At 42.3% G+C, this 7995-nt stretch overlaps 1 non-coding gene across 1 annotated transcript; it reads right to left on the reverse strand.

Annotated features, from left to right (window-relative positions):
• Positions 1-527: 527 nt before the first annotated feature.
• LOC112767526 (small nucleolar RNA R71) lies at positions 528-634 on the reverse strand. The gene has a single exon (XR_003184969.1). It is a non-coding gene; the product is annotated as a small nucleolar RNA R71 (small nucleolar RNA).
• Between the last annotated feature and the right edge of the window lie 7361 nt (positions 635-7995).

Genomic DNA, 7995 nt, shown 5'->3' on the forward strand with positions numbered 1-7995 from the left:
CGCGCTTGCTAATATTCGATCCTGAAAATGAAAGGACTATTTCACGAATAAGGCGAGAACAGTGTCGGTTAGTCCGCTCTGAGGGCAGATCTGAAAGTGAACTTGAGGAAGAAACCAGCCCCCGTTCTACTAATTCGGTTGATTTACGTGCAGAAGACATGGCAGCTAGGAGAGTTACCATCCAGGAGGAAGGAGCCCCTGATTTTACAATGCAACCGTTTCAAGCGCATCATCCAGTGGTAGCTACATATTTTGAAATAAAGACCGCACTGCTAAATTTGATGCCCAAGTTTCATGGCCTACCTGCTCAAGAGCCTATCAAGCACTTGAGAGACTTCCAGGCAGCCTGTTCTACTGTCAGGCGTGATGGTACTGATGAAACTTCAATTTTGCTAAAAGCTTTCCTATTTTCTCTTGAGGGAAAAGCAAGAGAGTGGTACTACACTCAACCTCTAGCAAATGTATCCAACTGGGATACACTCAGAAAGGAGTTTTTGGAGAAATTCTTTCCATCTGAAGTTACTGATAAACTGAGGAAGGATATTTCCACAATTGTTCAGGATGACAATGAGACTCTCTTTGAATACTTGGAGCGCTTCAATAATCTTCTGGAAGCATGCCCCCACCATAGGATTGACAAGATAGTGCTACTTAGCTATGTCACACAAGGCATGAGGCCCCAAGATAAGACCACATTGGAATGTGCTAGCAATGGATCTATGAAGAAGTACAAGACCACTGATGAGGCTTGGCAATTGATCAGTGATTTAGCTGAATCTACTAGGAACCACAGACAAAGGCGCCGTTCAAAAGCCGTTGCAGAAGTATCCTCTAACAGAGAGACTGCTGCTCTAACTCAAAGTATATGTGAGATGACCAACTTGCTGAAGCAGATGCAATTGAATCAACAACAAGCTTAGCAAGCTCAACCTCCTTCGCCACAGCAAAACCAACAATTAGTCCCGCAAAGAATTTGCGAAATCTGTGCTGATTGTAGCCACTACACTGATGAATGCCCGCAGCCCCAACAAGAAGACAACATGGTGGTATCCACTCATAACTTCTATGACCACCCCAACCAAGGGTACAATCAAAGTGGAAATAATAACCATGGATGGCAGGACAATTCTAACCAGAATTGGAGGGACAATAATAACAGAGGAGGCAGAGATAATCAAGAAAATCAGAGGTGAAATAATAACAACAACAGGCAGCAGAATCAACCTTACAGAGCACCTCACCTGAGGCAAAACCAAGGACCATAGAACAATCAACAGCAGACATCTTAATTTACTCATTCTTCTTTATCTCCTAATGAAGAGCTACTACAATCTTTTGAGCGAAGACAACAGACCATGGAAAATAACATGAATAGTATTAACGCCAGTCTGAATGGTCTCACCTCTACTTTGCAAGCTCTTATGTCACAGCTTGGATCAACGCAAAATTCCAGTAACCAACCTTCAAGCTCCACTGGAATCCCCTCTCAACCATTACCCAATCCAAAGGGAGGCATTAATGCCATCACCCTAAGGTCTGGAACCACATTGCAGGAGAGGAGTCAGGAGGAACCAAGCCCACCAGAACACACCTCAGCTGAAGAGGTAGTAGAAATAGAAGATGTTGAAGAGGAAGAGGACATACAGGACATAGCTGAAGAAGAAATAGCTCAACCACAGGAGGAAGCACCAAAGGGCGCAGACACCACAGAAGACACCACTCCTATTCCATTTCCACAACTTGCAAGGAAGCCCAGGAAGCAGCTGGAACCCGACCCCAAAATGGTAGAAATATTCAAAAAGGTTGAGGTAACTGTTCCTCTTTTTGATGTTATTCAGCAGGTACCTAAATATGCAAAGTTTCTAAAAGACTTATGTATCCATAAAGACAAAATTAATGAATTAGAAACTATTCCTTTAGGTAGTTCTATATCTGCTTTAATGGGAGGATTACCTGAAAAATGTAGTAATCCAGGTCCTTGTATAGTTAGCTGTACTATTGGTAGTGTAGTAATTTATGATTGCATGTGTGATTTAGGAGCATGTGTTAGTATAATGCCTTTGTCTATATATGATATTTTGAGGCTCCCTCCCTTAAAAAGGTCGGCAGCTTGTTTTGTGTTAGCAGATAAAAGCATTATTACAGTGGCTGGAGTCGCTGAAGATGTTTTGGTGAACATTAAAGGACTTACATTTCCCACTGATTTTTATATCTTGGAGATGCCCCATGATGATTCAGATAAGCCATCATCAATCCTACTTGAAAGACCATTCCTGAAGACATCAAAATTCAAATTGGATGCCTTTTCAGGAACATACTCCTTTGAAATAGATGGCCGCATAGTAATCTTCAATCTGAATGGAGTCATTGACAACCCCCAGAAGATCGTTCTATCTTCCAGTGTGATGTCATAGATGAAAGTGTAGCTGAAGTTCACAAGGAAGAGTTAGAAGAGAGGCACACTGGACAAGGTCCAAGTGTGGGGACCCTTTTAACTAACAATGAGGGCACTTCGTCATTTTCACAAGCTCCAGATAATCCAGAGCCTGCCCATGATCAAAGTTAGAATTGAAACCCCTCCCTCCACATCTCAAATATGCTTATCTTGAAGATGAGCAGAGGTTTCCAGTTATCATTGCAAGGGAACTTACTTCTCAACAAGAAGAGCAGTTACTTGATGTGCTGAGGAAGCATAGGAAGGGAATTGGGTGGAGCTTGGCAGACATAGTAGGCATCAACCCTCAAGTATGTGAGCACAGAATATTTTTAGAAGAGGGAGCAAGACCTGTCCGTCAAACCCAAAGAAGATTGAATCCCACCATCTTGGAAGTTGTCAAAAAGGAAGTGACCAGACTATTGGAAGCAGGTATCATATATCCCATTTCAGACAGTGAATGGGTAAGCCCAGTACAAGTGGTGCCCAAGAAGTCTGGAGTCACTACAGTAAAGAATGAGCATGGAGAGCTCATAGCAACTAGAGTTCAGAATGCTTGGAGAGTCTGCATTGATTACAGGCGTCTCAACCAAGCTACCTGTAAGGATCACTACCCACTTCCATTCATTGATCAAATGCTGGATCGCCTGTCAGGTAAATCACATTATTGCTTTTTAGATGGTTACACAGGTTATTTCCAGATTCATATAGCTCATGAGGATCAGGAAAAGACTACTTTTACATGTCCTTTTGGGACTTATGCTTATAAGAGAATGCCCTTTGGCTTGTGCAATGCACCAGCTACTTTCCAAAGGTGCATGATGAGTCTTTTCTCTGATCTTATTGAGGACTGTATGGAAGTTTTTATGGATGATTTTAGCATTTATGGTGATTCTTTTAGCCTTTGCTTAGATGGATTATCTAGAGTATTAGATAGATGTGTTAATACAAACCTTGTATTAAATTTCGAAAAATGTCACTTTATGGTAAAACAAGGAATTGTATTAGGACATGTGGTATCTAATAATGGCATTTCTGTAGACCCAGCAAAGGTGAATATTATTTCTAGTTTACCTTACCCCTCTTTTGTGAGGGAAGTCCATTCGTTCCTTGGCCATGCAGGTTTTTATAGGAGATTTATTAAGGACTTTAGTAAGGTCGCACTTCCTTTATCCAGATTACTGCAGAAGGATATTGAGTTCGAGTTCAGTGAGGATTGCAAACAAGCGTTTGATAAGCTGAAGACTGCTCTGACTCAAGCTCCAATTGTGAGAGGACCAGACTGGAGCCAGCCATTTGAAATCATGTGCGATGCTTCCAACCATGCAGTAGGAGTAGCGCTGGCTCAGCGTGAAGGTAAGGATCCTTTCGTTATTGCTTATGCATCTAAGACTTTAGACACTGCCCAGTCCAATTATACTACTACTGAGAAAGAGCTTCTTGCTATTGTTTTTGCTCTGGATAAATTCCGAGCTTATTTACTTGGTACTAGAGTAGTAGTGTATTCAGACCATGCTGCTTTAAAGTATCTATTAGCTAAAAAGGAGTCCAAACCAAGACTTATACGTTGGATACTACTGTTACAAGAATTTGATTTAGAAATAAAGGATAGGAGTGGTAATCAGAATTTAGTGGCAGACCACTTGAGTCACCTTGAGCATATTAGGGATGATTCTACTCCTATAGATGATAATTTTCCTTTTGATAACCTGCAAGCACTATCTGAGGTAGTCCCTTGGTATGCACCTGTTGCTAATTATTTAGTTAGCCGCACATTTCCTCCAAATTTCTCTAAGCATCAAAGAGACAAGTTGAAAAGCGAGTCTAAATATTATATATGGGATGACCCATATTTATGGAGATGTGGCGCTGATCAAGTAATTAGACGTTGTGTGCCTCAATCAGAATTCCAGTCCATTTTAGAGGCCTGTCACTCATCTGAGAGTGGAGGATATTTTGGTCCTCAAAGGACAGCTAGGAAGATATTAGACTGTGGATTCTGGTGGCCTACCCTTTTTAGAGACGCTGTTGAGTTTTATAAATCTTGTCTCCCATGCCAGAAATTTGGTAATATATCTAGGAGGGATGAGATGCCTCAACAAATTATGCTTTTTTGTGAAATTTTTGATGTTTGGGGCATTGACTTCATGAGTCCATTTCCAAATTCTAATGGATATTTTTATATATTGTTAGCTGTGGATTATGTTTCCAAATGGGTGGAAGCAATTCCTACCCGCACTGATGATGTTAACACTGTTGTTTCCTTTGTGAGAAACCATATTATATGTCGCTTCGGATCACCACGAGCAATCGTGAGCGATCAAGGCACCCATTTTTGTAACAGGAGACTAATGGGATTAATGAAGAAGCATGGGATAATTCATAAAGTTGCAACAGCTTACCATCCCCAAACTAATGGGTAAGCCGAGGTGTCAAACAGAGAAATTAAGCGTATCTTGCAAAAGATAGTAAAGTCTCATAGAAAAGACTGGAGCACCAGGCTATAAGATGCACTCTGGGCATACAGAACAGCATACAAGACACCCATTGGGATGAGTCCTTTCCACTTGGTTTATGGAAAAGCTTGTCATCTCCCAGTTGAAGTAGAACACAGAGCCTTTTGGGCAGTTAAGGAGTGCAACATGGGAATTGAGAAAGCCGGAGCTGAAAGAAAGTTGCAACTGCAACAACTGGAGAACCTTCGCCTAGAAGCTTATGAAAACTCCAGAATATACAAGGAAAAGATGAAGGCTGTACATGGTCAAAACATCAAGAAGAAAGAGTTCCAACCTGAGGATTTAGTTCTCCTTTACAAATCTCGACTAAGGCTCATGCCAGGTAAGTTAAGATCAAGATGGGAAGGTCCATACAGAGTAGAGAAGGCCAAACCGTACGGAGTTTATCACCTAAGCCATCCTTCAAGCTCTGAACTTATTAAGGTTAATGGACAACGCCAGAAGCTATACCATGGTGAGAAGGTACAGAGAAACAAGGAGCTTGAGATTTTCCTTTTGGAAGATCCTCACATAGCAGAGGATTGAGCTAGTGGAGCGTCCAACTTATGGACGTTAAAGCAAAGTGCTAGGTGGGAGACAACCCACCATGGTATGATCGTTCTTCTCTTTATTTTTAGTTTTTCCTATTCAATAACTCTTTATTTCATGCATCTGCATTTACATGTTTTAAAAAAAAAATTGCGCTACACGACGCGATCGCATCAGCGACGTGTCCGCGTCACAGGGAGCGTAAAGAAAAATAAAAATGATCAGAAAGTCACGCTGGAGTGTGGCTGGAGGTGTGCCAATGGCAAAAATCCTTCCACGCGACCGCGTCGCTGACGCGTTCGCGTCGCATGGGAATCATGGCCTCCCACGCGACCGCGTGCCCCACGCGGCCGCGTGCCTTGAAGTTTTCGACGTAAAAGGGTGCACAATGAAATATTGTACGAGAGTGATGCTGGATTGGTGCTGGAAGCACAATTCTTATCACGCGGCCGCGTCATCCATTTTCTGGCGCAAACTCACGCGATCGCGTGCCCCACGCGATCGCGCTGTCCTAATTTTGGCAAATAAATTAATTTGAACAGAGAGTTGTGCTGGTGCGAGGCTGCACTCGCGCCAGAAGCATAATATGGGTCACGCAACCGTGTGACCGACGCGATCGCATCACCTTACTTGAAGCGCATTCACGCGAACGCGTGCCCCACGCGGCCGCGTCGCGTGCGCCGCACAGCTCAACCTAAATTGCCAAATTATCTTATCTTTCTCCCCTCCAAATCCTAGTTTTTCTTTTCCCCCCTTATTTCTTCCTTCCCCCTTCCCCCTTCTATCTCACCTTTCACTCTCTATCTCTCTCACCTCCATTAACAAGGTTTAATTTTCTTCTTCCCTCTTTCTTTTTCTATCATTCTTATTATTTTATATGTATCTTCTTTTCTTTTCTTTTTCTTTTCATTATTCATATTTTCTTTCTTTTTTTTTCCTTTTTACATGGTGTTAGAAATTTTTTGAGTCATTATCCCTCATTATATGCTTGTGGATTGTTGCAAATTGTTTGACAATTATTTTTATTCTATTTAAGGGATTGCTTGCATGTTCCCCTTCATATTTTCTATACCTTTTTCAACATGCATGCTATGTGTTTGTGAAAAAGCTCAAATGGCATTATGCACTTCTCTATGTTGTTATACTATTCAATGCTTGCTTTTCATAACTTTCCTTTACTATTATTTTAATTGAATTTAATTGTCAATACAAACGTGATGGTTTGTTACAAAGTATTGCTTGGTCTATGCTACTCATGCACTTTGCCGGCATGCCAATAAACACCTTGCATACACTTGTCTTTACATGCACTAGCTATTTCCCATTATTGGCTTTTCACATGTACTCGCGAGCATGTGATAATGTCAGTATATCTTAATGTGCATCCATCACCCTCTTTTCCGTTTCCTTCCTTGCTGTATATCTTTTTGAATTTAATTTACTTTCTCTTCCCTTCTTTCAGGATGGCCACCAAGAAAGGAAAAGAGAAAGCTATTTCCAAACCACCAGCAAGAAGAGGAACTAAAAGAGCATTAGTGGCAGAGCCTTCTTCAACCGCAGTCAAGCCCTCAACAAAAAGAGTTAAGAGGATAATAAAGGTTGATGAAAAGGAGAAAGCCTTTCCAGCAAAGGACACTGCGCGATTTCCCAATCGCTACTGTGAGCAGATGTTCCCTATCCTGGCAGAAAGAAACTATAACAATGAATACCTTCTTATCCTCCCGTCCAACATTGCTACCTTTGTTGAGCCGCAAATTGAACGAAGACAATGGGGTTTCCTACGGAGACAGCCAAGGCAGGTCAATCTTTCTTGGGTAGTTGAGTTCTACTCTAACTTCTACATGCCAACCCTGCAGTATGTTTATGTCCGGCAGAAGCAAGTCCCCATCACAGAAGAGGCCATTTAGCAAGCTCTGAGTCTTCCCCCTATTTCAGAAGGAATGGACGCCTTCCAAGAAGCCGCACTTAAGCGCCATAGGTACCAATTTAACTGGGACTCCGTTCTCGGAGTTATCGCATTACCTGGCAGCCGTTGGATCTATGGATACCACCGTACCCGCCCTAAGGGAATCTTGGCTTTAGCACTTACCTTGGAGGCTCGCATATGGGCACAGATTATGTCCCATTATGTCTTTCCGAGCACTCATGAGTTCTCCTTCACTGCGGACATGGCCGTTCTACTATGGTGCATCCTTACAGACCAACTCTGAATCTCTCAAGACATATCCGGAATGCTATGAGACACGTACAAATTGCGGGTAACTTACCTTTTTCCGCCTTGGTCTCAGATCTTGTCTCAGCAGCCAGAGTCTCCTACAGAGCTAGGGACACCAAAGCCGTGCTTCCACGGGATGATCAGTATGTCCCTAACGGGAAATACCTCAGACTTCCAGCAGCCACTACAAGTCTTCCTACCGCTCCAGTTGAAGATAATCCTTCTTCAACACCACAAGCACCTACAACTGATGAATTGCTCCAGCAGATAATCGAAAGGTTGGATCGGCAAGAACACAAAGC

This window comes from Arachis hypogaea, chromosome 17, assembly GCF_003086295.3.
Source record: "Arachis hypogaea cultivar Tifrunner chromosome 17, arahy.Tifrunner.gnm2.J5K5, whole genome shotgun sequence".
NCBI lineage: Eukaryota > Viridiplantae > Streptophyta > Magnoliopsida > Fabales > Fabaceae > Arachis > Arachis hypogaea.